Source organism: Mycteria americana, chromosome 9 (assembly GCF_035582795.1).
Source record: "Mycteria americana isolate JAX WOST 10 ecotype Jacksonville Zoo and Gardens chromosome 9, USCA_MyAme_1.0, whole genome shotgun sequence".
NCBI lineage: Eukaryota > Metazoa > Chordata > Aves > Ciconiiformes > Ciconiidae > Mycteria > Mycteria americana.
In genome coordinates, this window is record NC_134373.1 from 41,225,596 (window position 1) to 41,239,474 (window position 13,879).

Here is a 13,879-nt window from a genome sequence, read left to right on the forward strand (position 1 = left end):
AAATACACGTACCCTGTAATGAGTGGTCTTCAAAATCCTGAGAGCATCTCTAGGCTCACGCACTAGAGAGAGGGTCAGAGCCTTCAGAGGAATACCATGGTGGGCAAACGAAGCCTGCTGGCTACTAAACACTATTCCTCTTGGTCACCCATACGCATCTCCAGTCTCCTTAAAGAAATATCCCAAGAGGACCCAGACTTACAGAAAAACCTGAAGACGGCCCATCCTTACAGGGACCCTCACCGGAGTTTCTGTCTCCTGCATTTCCATGACAAAGAAAGAGAGATAAATAAATTGCTAAGACATTATGCAAAGCCATGCTAATGATAATTCAGTACCCCACGGCAGCTAAGCGAGCAAGGTGTATAAGCAGTGTATTAATGCTATATTTGTTTATGGTCCCAGAGACGCAGACTCTATACAAGTGTTGAATGTTATAAGAAGCAGCCCAGCCAACTAAGCAAACCCCAAATCCTGCCCCAACTAACGTCTGAAACAAAAAAGCCCAAAACTTTGAACGACTCCTAGCACTCAGTCTAGTAGTGCCTGCCAGGAAAAAGGGAATTTTGGAGATGGCATACCATCAATTCTCTTCATTTGTGTCAGAAGTTGAGCAGCTGTCTTCTTACCAGACTGAAGTGGAGCCAAAAACCTTGTCAGGCAGCCGAAGAAAAAGCACTTCAGAGGAACTAATCTCAAAGACCCAAAAGTATGTATCACATTTTTGAACAGGCGTGTGTTAATATTACTACTACATTATCAATTGGCAATGTTTTGCAGAAGTAGGGGGAAAAAAGACTGCCTTGTTTGTTTACACTGCTTGCTAAGGAAAAGCAAGATGCCATGCATACTTGAACTCCAGAGTTTGTTTATTTATTTACTTATGGCCAGCAAAAGATTTTTAGCATTATCTTCCCCTAAGCTGGTGACGAAGGTGAAGTAAGATTCACCTCCACGGAAAAAAGAAGATGCACCTGGACTTTCTGTGGCAAAGAGATCTGGGTTTCAGCACGCTCCGTTATTCCCCCGGCTCTGCAGACACATCAGCAAGGGGTACATAATCCCAGGGAGAGCTGCGCTTGAATCGGCTCACTGCTCCGGCAGCCACGGATTGTGACAGACTGGGAAAACCCAATTCACAATTTGTTTCTTCTTTAGTGCGTGCTCCGGTAACTGTGTGCTGGGCTGAAGGCTCCTTCAGGACAACCCGAAGAGAAACTTTGTACTTACCAGCACCGAGGATGCGATGAAGAAAGCAATCAAATTACAACAGTTATTGCGCAAGGAGCTTTGCCAGGCGGGATCTATTACCATCAGGCACAGTTTGGTCAAACTGAGACTACTGCACTTATTGATCTTAATTCAGGCCAGAAGGCAAGCCAGAGAAGGTGGTGGCCTCCTCCCAACGGTGTGTCACCATCCAAAGCATGGGGATCCCAAACATTCACTGAGCATAATTCATATCGGGGTCTGACCTCTCGCAAGACGTGTTTTGCGATCACGTTAACCTCAAAAGTCGCAAAGGGCCCCTCTCTGTGCGCCAGCTCCGCTCGTGAAGCAGATCTCACGTGGCATAGGATGGGGGAAGGCTGGCTGTTAGGAGGAGACAGCCACACCATGGGAGCTGCTGCTCTCTCTTGGTGAGACGGGTGCTTCTTCAGAGCACGCTTTAGAGCAGGAAGAGCTGGCATTCGCAGCCGTAGCAGGGTATTGGTTAATTATATTTTGATTCTGGTGGATAAACCTGTCATTTGCCAACCATACAGATATAGGTGCCATATAGAAGGACAGAATTAAAGTGAATAAATAAATGAATAAATAGATGTTCAAGATCCTACTTGGCTAGCCATCTTCTTTCAGCCAGCTTTTCCCCGAAATGTTTATTTACTACACAGCTAGGCTTTTGGCAGCATTCCCACTGCGAAATGTGCTGCCCAGATATTACAAAGTGAACTCCAAATGAAAAAGACTTTTTTTCTTAGGTCTCCCCTTCTTCCTTTACTTCAGAACTGTGTCCTTAAGGCACAATTTTGCCCCGAATTTCTAGAATGCTCAGTTTAAGAGAGAGGCATTTATAGACCATTGCTAAAAATGAGATTTCCTACGTGGTCTTCAGCAAACTACTTCAAACAGACATTTCTGCTTCCTTCACTTACCAAAGAAATGCTCCCTTACTTTTCAGAGGTGTACAAATGCAAACAAATTAATGTACATGAAAAATCACTGCTGTTGTATTTTTAACATGTTTAAATAAAATAAAAAAAACAATTGTATAATAGCCCAACGAGATTCTGGCATTCTGGTATTGCATGCTGGGGAATGAGGTTCCCTTAGAGCTAAACACAAAAAAGCAAAGAATAGAAAATAATGATAATGTGAGTGGATTACGTTCCCCTATTTCAGTATATATATTCAACTACTTTCCTCAATGAGATTCCAGTCATGATTAAGAGCTGTGGAAAATCAAGAAATATAAATGCAAAGCAGTAAGAAAATAACGTGTCTTAGATACTTTTACTATGGTCCGGCAGAGATTCTCTGATTAGCATTTGCAGACTGTACTAAGCATATCTAATACAAAGGTAATACACACTGCACAGCTCTCAACAAATATTATCAAGATGGAAATGCCTACTGACAAATTCACAAGCTGCAAATGTACAGTCATGAAATTCAATAGCCTCACAGCTGCACACTTGTAACTTGTGAATGCAGAAAAATGTATGAATTGGCAGCAGGCTTTCTGGCAGATGATATCATTTTACAGATGACACTGTAGAGTCTGCCAGTTTGACGTTGAACTCTCCTCTTGCCTTTTTTTGTTGTTGTTGTTGTCGTTTCATAGCTCTTTCTCTGAGATCTACTAGGATCGCAGTGGCTGTTCTCATAAGAGTCTGCTATTTACTTTTCCGACTCTGCAAAGTGCTGTAATTGCTCAGCTTGGCTCCCTTGGCTCTGCTTATGTATAGCTGACGGTGTTTCTTCTGGAAAAACTTTGCCTTTCTCTACAGCGTTTCAGATCCATGAAGTGCACTATTCCACGGACAGGTCCTAGTTCTTTTCCTCTATACAGAATCGCTTGGATTTCACTGCAGGTGACCGCCCTTCATAAATAGCTGACATGATTGCGCCTTGGTACTTGTAATCTGCACATTTGCAGAGCACTGCGAGGGAAGGAAGCATTCCTCAGAAAAGACACAAGGCCTCTGCACGACCCGCGGTGATGTCCAGTCCGGGCACTAAGTGCCAAGCTGGCCCGATTCCATCCAAAGCTTGATGACAGAGGAGGCCTGTCAAAAAAAGTTCAGCAACAGATTTTCGTTTATTCTTTACAATTTTTTCCCTTCTGCGCCCTGTGCAATCATCACTGAAATGTTTGACTGGGATCTGTGACCAGATTCAAGTGAGGCACGAAAGCAGGGCACCCCTAAAATGAAGTGTGACCTTGAAGTCACACCTATACGGCAAAGAAATTCCTAAAGAGCCGGTAAGGTGACATCACGGTGAACTGGGCTGTCTGAGGTTTTCTAATGCAGTTCAGCTCCGCGTTTTGGTCTGTTTGTGCTGCGCTTCTCTTGCTGCCTCCATCCTGCTGGAAGGGGTGATCTCTGCACCGGCATGGTTTGCACCCTTTGGAAGGTCACGTCTCTACGTAACTTAAGGCCTCGAATTATCACAAAGTACAACTGTCAGTACTTCAGTAGGACTGCATCAAACTTGCTTTAAAAAGCCATATTTTAAGACATTTTACCAAAGGTTCAGCATGCCTGGTTCCATCTCTGAACACAGAGGCCCTCCTTTCTGTAAACTTGTGCACTTAACAAAATAAAGTACAGGAACACGGGGAAAAAAAAAACAACAAACCAAACCAAACAACACAAACATACGTGTGTGGGTAATCTCCAAATGAGGCGAGAGAAAACTCAGCTTTATTTCTTATTTTTGTTTTTCTGATGCTGCTCCAAAAGGTGTCTTAGATTTCAGACAAGGCTCTGCACCGCAGGTATTAGGGCCAGCCAAACGCTGCGTCTGTTTTACTACATGCTTGTTCATATAGTCTGAACCATAAAAACCCACAAGCCGCAGCAGCCTCTTTTTTCAACACAACGCTAAGAGCAGTTTCCCTGGTTTACACCTATGCCACTCTCCTCCGAACTTAGTAAAACGGTAGTAACTCCCCAGTAACCTACACACAAATGGTCAGGACTTTTCCCTGCTGCTATACTGCATGTACTATTTTGCTTTAGATATTCCTGCTCAAGAATTACTGTGCAAAAAACTCCAGCCTGGAGTGATGCATATACACAACGTGTATTTATTATGCCAAAAAATATATTATGTTATCGGCATTTTAGCAACGTTGATTGCAATATTAACTGGTCTCCCCGTACAGATTTTTAATGTGAGAAATGTCTTGTACATTTAAAGCTGCCTTTAATCACCAGACCTTGGAGCCACACTTCTTAAAGTGTTCACAACCCAGTAGCTTCCCCTGTTCTGCTTAGAAAAAAAAGCAGATTTTTTCCTTGAAAAACTCAGACTTAAGAATGAAATATTATTTACTGCATTCTTTGAAGAACAGACACCATCCCCTTGAAAAATGCTCAAATTCTGTGCGCTTCTATAGTATCTTTAACGGTTGGAATCATCCACAAAACATTTGCACAGGAAGCCTTCAGGTTATTGCTGATGGTAAGAAATGGAGAGGGAGGAAAATTACCTGGACTCCCAAAATAACACTCTCTCTTTTGCTGTTTCTGATTTTTGAGGGAGAAAGAAAATTGCTCCGCAATACATTAGCAGGAATCACATCACCAAATTCGCAGTGGGAGCCACGATCAGGGGTGATTTCCTGCGCGCCGCTTGCTTAGCTGCAAGAGAGAAAAGTGAGCGCAGTGAGAGGTGCGCGGGGAAAAACCAGGGAGATGTTCCCCCTTGGCCCCGCTCTCTGTGCCAGAAGGAAGAACAGGCCAGAAACCACATAAAAATGGAAAAAGCTAATAATTAACCTAAATGGGTCTCGATTTTCCCTATTATTTCGAACAGACAAGAATCACACTTCACAGCACCTTCCTCACCCTTCTTTTGCATTTTGATGCTCTTGAATAGGATGGAAAAATCTTCCTTGAAAGTGGGTTGAAAATACACACGATAAGCATCTGCTTAACAAGAGATTCCGGACTGAACCAGAGAACAGTTCATTCCTAGCCTATTTCTTAAGACAGCAAATATACAGAAGCATTACTTATCCCCCTCCCTTTTTATCTTTTTTGAGCAGTGTTGCACAATCTGCTGTTTCACAGGATTTCAGCAAGAAGTATTCGCCACTTTTAAGGCTTGGGGTTTTATTTGCCCTAAAAGCTTTAACTTTCCCTTCAAACTTTGTACGTCATCCTCATCAAATCATACACAGAAATGTGCATTAAGTGTTTTGTTTACTCATAACTTGGCAGAGCCACAACAAAGAACAGAATGCAAAGAATGAACTCCCTTTGCAAAAGTCATTCATATCGAAACAAAAGCCTTTACCTTCCTGAAACAGATTTTCTGAGCAGGCCTCCTATATTTCTGAATTACCCAGCACTACAGTGACCTCTCGGATAACTAAGAAACATTTGAAAGCCAATCTAAAAACAGAAGGAATGAGCAAGTTCTCCTGGATCTGAATTTTCATTAAAAAAGCATTAAGAAAATAGGGGCTTTTCAACAGTGCAATCTGAACGAGCAACCCTTTTCATGTAACGTGTACAAACCTGCTGAATTCAGACTACTTCCAACTTCCCCTCGGCTGCAGCAGCTGGATAGATTTGTTTCCACCTGCTTTTATCATTTGTCATTACTGAGGTATGTTTCAGAAAGCCAATTTAGCTCTAAACTGTCAGTTTTGCTGAAGCCAAAACAATTCATTTTTATGATTTGATCACATCCTTCGGAGTGTTTCATGTTCCTTTAATTCCCAGCTCCCCACACCTCTGCACCCAAAGCGAATATAGGTGCTGCTTGGGGTTTTTTAAACCAAAAGGCCCTTTCCTAAAGCACCTGAAGGAAAGCCGCGCGCAGTTGACCCTACGCACGTGCTCCACCGTTTGCTCTAGGAGTTGCAAACTTCTGTGCTCACCAGAGGAGAGCATCCAAACGTGGCTGCAGATAGCAAAAGGCTTCTGAAACACATTAAGATCTTATTAAAAAGTTAAAAAAACCTTCTGCCCCCAAACCCTATTGAAGGCTGGCTGCTTCCATCTCCTGTGCCGGTGTTGGAAATAAGGCTGCTGATATAGCTTCTACCATTCCCCCCGAATTTCAGGGGCATAGGAGAGAGTGGGTGTGGGGAGGGAAGGTATCTCAAGTACAAGAAAGGATGATTATGAAGTCTAAAGAGAGCACGTCATAAAATGAAGAAATATAGGACTATTTTTAAAGCAATTATTTTGTTTGCGAGATTAAAACGTGCTGCAGTATTCCCCTCTGCTTGGCTTTCCAGAGGAGGTGTTGCATTTAGCTAGCAAAATTAATTCACTTGAATAAAAGAAAATTGAAACACTGGAAGCAAAATAGAAAAGCATAAGATGAGAATTTTGTTTCCTATATTTCGAATAGGAAAGAAATTATGTTTTCAAAACTTGATTGACTCCAAGGCCCAGTTCTGCAATAACAACCACAATGATCCACTGATGCACTCATGTGCATCAACTCCCCCGGTACGACTGCAGGAGTAGGACATAAACGTGCGAGTTCAGATGAACCTCTTAACCATACTATCTGCATAGTTTATCTGTAGATATTCTGAAAGTTTACAAAATTCCCCAATGAAGTTAGAAAGATTTAGGAACTTTTGAAAAATGTGACCTGTTACGTAAACCTGTATTTTAAGAAGTGAACTAGAGACAGGAGGAAGGATCACAGGGGTTGGACACATAACCAGCTGTCCCAATTTGGCTGAGCTGTTTTAGCTGTCAGTGTGTGAATTCTTAATGTGTGATGATTATGAAGTACGGAGAGATAGCTCAGCTCTCTCATTTCAATTATTTTGCCTTTGCCTCAGAGTAACAGCACATACATGGGCTGCTACCCCAAAGTTAATGCTGGTGACTTCTACGTCCGCGACCCACATGTCTAAGCCATTTGCAAAGCTTAGACCTCAGAATATTTATTTATTAAGATCGAAAGTGATAAAATCAAGCTTATCCCAGGCTCAAATTTTCCTCACTCCTTCACTAATTACACAATATAATGAAATCCCAGAAGCACTGAAATAATTGTTCCAGCAGGAACTCGGCCAGCAAAACACCTATGGAAGCTTCTTTCTACTCATTCATCACTATGGGAAGCAATCTCACAGTCCTCTCCAAAAATCCCCTCAAACAGATGTCTTGCAGCATATCAAGACATTATCAAATTCAGACTTGGAGTAAGCAAGTTGCAAAATCCAAAAGCTCTTTGAGGGAGTGTTTTGCCAGACACACCTTATCATCCATAGGAAAGAGAGAGGGATCCAGGGTGGGCACCTTCAGCGAGATAGGAAGGCACAGGGAAAAGCAGTTATTTTGCCTGTCCAAGGCCAGGTATGACCAAATAACACCTTAAACCCAAGTAATACCATAACCTCTATCTAGAGACAAAATATCAGGCAAGACACAGCTCAGAAAGAGCTGCAGGGTGACTTTTGTATGATCTCCAAGCTGAGATTATGGGTCACAGAATCAGAATCACAGAATCACAGAATCGTATAGGTTGGAAAAGACCTTTAAGATCATTGAGTCCAACCGTAAACCTAACGCTACCAAGCCCACCACTACACCATGTCTCTAAGCACCTCATCCAAACGGCTTTTAGGTACCTCCAGGGATGGCGACTCAACCACTTCCCTGGGCAGCCTGGTCCAGTGCTGGACAACCCTTTCAGTGAATGCTGAAAGGACGGATGCTCCATGTCGCTACCCTCATTTGGTAGCCTGAGTTGGTCGCTCAAAGTGCCCGTGCTGAGAGCACCCAGGACAGACGACCCAGTCCTGGAGCAGGCATTTGTAGACGCGCATAACGAGCGATCGCAGCAGGCACTGATCGGGCACTCACGTCCCCAACAGCTCTGCTTGAGCACACAGCAGTCGGCATGGGGGCCACCAGCAGCAATAACCTTGCAAGGGCAAAGGCACCGTGCTCCTACTGAATGGGTGCTCATATCTATTACCAGGCAATACTAAGACAGGTTCTCAGCTTTCCCAAGAAAATATTTTCAACTGGGATTGATTTTTACTGTTTTAAAACTAACATTAGCAAATGTGATTGCACAGTGCACAGATCTGTCAAATTTGTTCTCAGCTGCAATCCTGAAACATAACATTATCGTGTACTGTGTGAGCAAAGCTGGGCTTGGCTTTCATGTGACTGAGCTCTAAATTAGTTTATGGATAATGTTCCTTTACAATGCGTTCCATCTTTCGCTTCATCTTATCTTAATGAGTACTTAACCTCTTAAAAAGAGGTTACTGCCAGAGAGACTAAATACAGAGTATTAAAGTCTCTGAGAAAACCACAGGAATGAGTGTCCCTGCTCAGGTAGCTCTGTCCTCCTTGAACACAACTTCTTTAGGGTGAAGTTTGCAGAGTTTTCAACCGCACTGGAAAACAATAACTTCCACTGCATTCCTTTTAAAACTTATTTGTAATTGTGAGGCAGTATTATTTTTTATCAATACACGTGGAAAATGATAGTCTGAAAAACGTACCTTTCTTCTGGAAAACTCCGTGGTTCCTGCACTTGCAACCTCAGCATGTTGGGTTTGGATACCTTCTCAAAAATGCACATGCTTAGAACCTTTTAAAAATGAAGATGTTACTTTATAAAAAGTAGATAACATCTAAACCCTACGTTGGCAGTTTTCTGGCTTTTGGTCAGTTCGCATGCACTACACCCCACAGAAGGATTTTAGCACCTGACCATGACTTTGGCACGGGATCATTGACTGAATCCTAGCTATAATCCTAGTGCCTCACCAGGCACTTCTGCTGGAAGGACACATATCTCATGAAACATCATTCTGTTTGGCCTGAAAGTCCTCCGGGTACCTACCAGACCGCACCTGAGCCCCTCCAGAGGTGCTGCAGGTGTCCCCGCAGCGCAGCAGGCAGGGGAGGGCTCAGGGACCCGCTGGGCTCCAAGGCAGCCATGCCACAGCCCACACATCGAACGGGAGCAGCCGCTCTCCACGTTGGAATCGAAGCAGCCTCCATTTTAAAATTCAGCCGGAGCTGCAGCACACGTTATATAAAATATCATTTAATCCCCTCATATCCCTGGATAAAACTCTATCTGAGAAGCCGAGGAGCAGGCTACGGACCAGACGGTTCATTGGATTTGTGCCACTCCAGCAACAACTTATAAAACTTTCAAGCAGAAAGACAGCAAACAAGGAGGTGTGCAATTCTGGACTTCCTTCGTGAGGATACCAAAACAGGTGCTACTCCCACTCTTAAATGCATTTAATGTGAATGTGTCTCTGGATTAGGGAAAAAAAGAAAAGATATTAGAATTTCCTTTTAAAACCCTTACTTTCTTCTGCTTCTCAGCTGGCCTATAATTCATGTTGGGAATTGCAAGAAGAAGTGGGGGATGGACAAACTGTCCCCCACACCCTGTCTCCTCAGGAAACTCACTGTCATGTGGAATTAATTACTTACCCTTTTTTTTTAAATACATATAATTTCAAGTTCATGGTCCAGCATCTCTGATTCATAGTAATAAAGGTTGCACAACAGCAGAATTGTGTAGAACAAAGGTTAATTTGAGGGTAAAATACTCCTCCTAATGAAACACAGCTGGAAACATATGCTGATTTCAGAGACAGCAAATACCTGCAGCACTATTGATCTTTAATTTCTGATTTCAAGATTTAGACATTCGGTGTGTTTAGACCTGCGTAAGGGGAGGCAGAGAGAGAAAGCAAAGAGCTATTCAAACCCTGCAGTTTCTGGCCTGTGATTCTCTTGAGATGTTCCAGGCTAATTCTTCTGTGTCACATAACAGCTTTATGACACCTACACCTTCTTCACTTAAATGTTAGAGTTTTTAGGTAATTTCAAAAAAACAAAGATCAGAACACAGGCCTCTGCACCAGCCTCAGCCATTTAGAAACCAGAGCTAGCTCTTTCTCTTACTCCAAAACCAGGAGACAGTTTTAAAATAACACTTTTTAACGGCTAGTTGTTATATTTTCGGATTCTCTTTCAAACCGGCGAGGACTGGAAGTGTCCTTTTTCGCTTCAGTTCAGACCGAGAGCCTGACGCACTCGCAGGGCTGCGGCTTTGGGAAGAATACCATATATGACGAGACTCTGAACAACATTATGAGATCTGGCAGCAGCGAGATCATGCTCGAAAACATAAATGAAGCAAGAAAAAAGCAACAGAGAAGCAGAGGAAAGGACGGAAAAGTGACAGGAGAGTAAAGAAATGGCATTTTCTAACCGTGAAGAATTATTACTGAGGTCAAAACTAAAGCTGTTCCAGGAGTTTCTGATTAAATTCTGCTTTGTTCCAAAATGCTGACGTGCTGAAATCAAAATGATTTGAGGAACATATCAATCTGATAGGACTTGTTCCTGTCAGGTCATTTGCCTACTTGTTTTACTAGAAACCTTGGCTCCTAGACAGCCGCTCAGATGGGCTATTGGGAAAGCCAGATTCCCAGGCTCCCTGGAATCTCAGTATTAAAAGAAATTAATTATTGATACAAGCCTATGTTATGCATGTTTGCCTTATCAAATTATCTGTAGCTGTGCCTGTAGCATGGGAGTAGCACATCTGATATGCTTTAATGATGCAAAAATCTTATTCAAGCGGCAGGGAAGCCAAGCCGAGTAACGCTCCTGCTCTGGGCTCCCTCTCGCTAAAGATGTTAAAATAAGGCGAGAAATAAGAAGTGCAACGCTTCCCTTCAAATGTTATATAGAAGTTTTAAGCAGTTAAGGCTTCCCCGTTTCTGCTAGGCAAATTATTTGAGCCAAGCGCTCTGCCTGCCGCTATGAATGGTTACTTTGTAGTATAATGCATTTACACGGCGAAATCATAATATCCTGGGCATTTGGGGCTGTATTATGCTATAAAAACCGAGGCCAGCTCCCTCCAGCTATTACATGTTTGGACCGGTATTTGATCTATTAAGTTCTGCAGCTTTCTTCTGCTGGCAGCGGCGGGCAGCGGAACGGGCGGCAGCTGCGGCGCGGGGCCGCGCGCTCTGCACTGCGCACCGACGCCGTTAGGTGGTGCTTGAAACAGGAGATTGCGAGAAGGAAACGCAAGACCTTGCGTGTGCCCAGGCAGCCTGCCACGCCTGGAGCTGCTTAATAAGTATTTTATTCTGGCAATTTAAGGGGGGGGGGGGGGGGGGGGAGAGAGAGGGAAAAAAAAAGCTTGTTCTAGGATTCAGTCTAAAAATCTGATTTCTAGGCCTCGGCAGAGCTGAGTAATTAAATAAATAAATAGTAGGCTCTTCCTCCTGCCTCAAGCATCTCTGCTGACACGCACCCCCCCCCCTCTAAACGAGCCTCCGATACTTCAGTGCGCAGCCAAACTTCTGCTCATCGTGCCCGAGATCCTTATCTCTCTCCTAGGTTGATAACTGGATTTCCAGTAAGTTTTGAGTCAGAGATTGAAATACTATTGAATGTACCAGCTCCAACAGGGGTTTCCAGGAAAAACTGTCCAAGCGCAGAGCGGCATGAACACTTTTTACATACGGAAGATCTCCCCAGCAATTAGGAAGAAGTCCTGCTTCTGCATGGAAAAGCAATAGCTTACTCCCTTTCCCCTTCAGCAAACACCTACAGGCAGTCCCAATTCATACAGTGCTCTCTTCAGATATATTTATGAATTCTCATGGCTCCCCTTTAACATTATATTCATGGAAACTGCCCTGCACTAAGAAGAGGCCGTCAATTAAATAATTGCATCCTAGTAGAGATAGCATGCAACCCACCTCTCTAACCTTGGGCTACCATTTTGTTACTCTTTTTTTCTCCCTTAACCAACCCTTCAGTTATTGGCATTCCCCTCTCTTGCACTGACCTGTAAATATCTCGCAGCACTTCACCTCCACCTTCCCAAGTCCAGCAAAAAAGCTCAGTAAAAAATCCTCCAACACTTTTGTTGCCAAGGTGGGAAGACCCCAACCAGCTGTACTAGATACAGTCACAGGTTGGGTCCAGCCTCGTGCCGTACCCCTCGCGGTTACAGATAAGGAGGCTCAGGGGACGCACCGAGCACAGTGACTCTCTCCTCGTGTGTCCTGCCAGCCACCGCCAGCAGCCAGGGTAGGGACTGCCTGAGCAATCCGCCGTATCCAGATCATCGCCTTTAGTAGCCACAAATAAATGCGTCGCTCAAATTTTGTCTAACCCTTTAGACATCTCCTGACTCCCACTGCCACCCTGTCACACTGAGATCCACGGTTCTGTTATACCTTGTGAGAATAAGCACTCCTTTTATTGCTTTTTAACCAGCTACCTCGTAATTTCAATTCTTGCATTATTGAATTATCATGAAATAATGAATAATCATTCTTTATTCATGTTCTCTGTGCCACTCTTGATTTTACAGCACATATATTTTAACAACTCTCACAGCAAAAGACAAAATGGCTGAAGGTAAAAAAAAAAAAAATCCTCCAGTAACTGTTTATGAAGCTATTTAGAAACCTACAATTTGCTTACGTACTGCGCGGAATGATTAAAAAATAAATACAGAGAAATCCAAAGTTGAATATTGTGCTTCACAAAGGAAGACCTGCTTGTCGCGTTTCGATGAGGACTCAGAGTTCATAAATCCCTGGAAGTGGACTAAGCAGCTTTCTCACCTCTTCAGAAGTTATCTTAAATACCAGGAGGTGGGAGGTAGTTGGACAAAAGATATAAAGGGAGGCAGCTGATCCATTTTAAAGCCTCTCTCATTCTTTTTAGGCTTTAGATTTCACATAAATATTTCTTTAAATGCATACATCTATGTACCAAAACTAACATTTGAGAAGCTTCCAAAACTTGGCTTTTAATTAAACCCATGAAAGTATAATGCTCACACTGAGTAAGTATCAAAAATAGAGACAAAACTGAGAAAATATGCAGGCATTTTTCTTGGGTTTTGTCAGGCACTGCAAAGACAATTAAGTTTCTTTTCGTCACTGTACATATAATACTCAGAAGTGAAAGCTTAATTAACTTGTCAGAAACTATGGCATCTCTTTTCTTGAGCTGCTGAACCCACCTTCCCAAAAGACTTGAAGGGAAAATAAAAAACCTGAATGCTCTAGCTGAAATACCGGATCATGCATGACATTCCTGTCCTGTACCACAGTTTGTCTGTCATTACCAGGGGCTTTTTTATGCATCTGGGTGAGCACGCTCTTTCTCCATTTGTCCGGGAACGTCTCGGCACAGAGTTGCCATTGCTCCCAGACGATGGACGTTGTGTGATGTGCCGAAGGAGCGAGACACGGTGGCAGTAATTACATCGTACAGCGCGCGCGTTTATCAGGCAAAACTTGAAAGTTTCAGCAAAATATCCTTGATCACATGGCTTGTCATGCCCATTACAGGCCCTGAGCTGTCCTGTCAGGGGCAGCTGTGAAAGCAAAACTGTTTTTACCCCTGAATACAATTGCACCACTTTGCTGGGGAGACCGAGCGGGTCTCAGATGCATGGAGAAGCGGAGCCCAGAAAGTGAGGAGACCTATTTATGCTGCAGCGGCCAACGCAAGGGGCCTGGGACTGCACTATTCTCTGCTGGCTGGCCTCTGATTTTTGTAGATATTTTGCATTTCTTCTCGCTGAGTCCAGTGGCAGCTGTGGCCAATAAGTCCCTGTCAGCAAGCCTTGCCTGGAATTGTGC

General features: G+C 43.4%; 1 long non-coding RNA gene across 26 annotated transcripts in view; it reads right to left on the bottom strand.

Moving 5' to 3' along the window:
* Nucleotides 1-13,879, bottom strand: part of LOC142414722 (uncharacterized) — a 360,090-nt gene that overhangs the window by 182,967 nt on the left and 163,244 nt on the right. For 21 of the 26 annotated variants that reach the window (XR_012777194.1, XR_012777173.1, XR_012777191.1 and 18 more), the window contains 5 exons: nt 9,070-9,496; nt 6,040-6,161; nt 4,721-4,871; nt 582-3,290; nt 13-258 (listed from right to left, as the gene is read on the bottom strand). This is a non-coding gene — a long non-coding RNA (uncharacterized LOC142414722). Of the gene's footprint in view, nt 1-12; nt 259-581; nt 3,665-4,720; nt 4,872-6,039; nt 6,162-8,725; nt 8,791-9,069; nt 9,497-13,879 lie in introns of all 26 variants that reach the window. The other 5 variants (XR_012777175.1, XR_012777174.1, XR_012777185.1 and 2 more) reach the window with 5 other exon arrangements.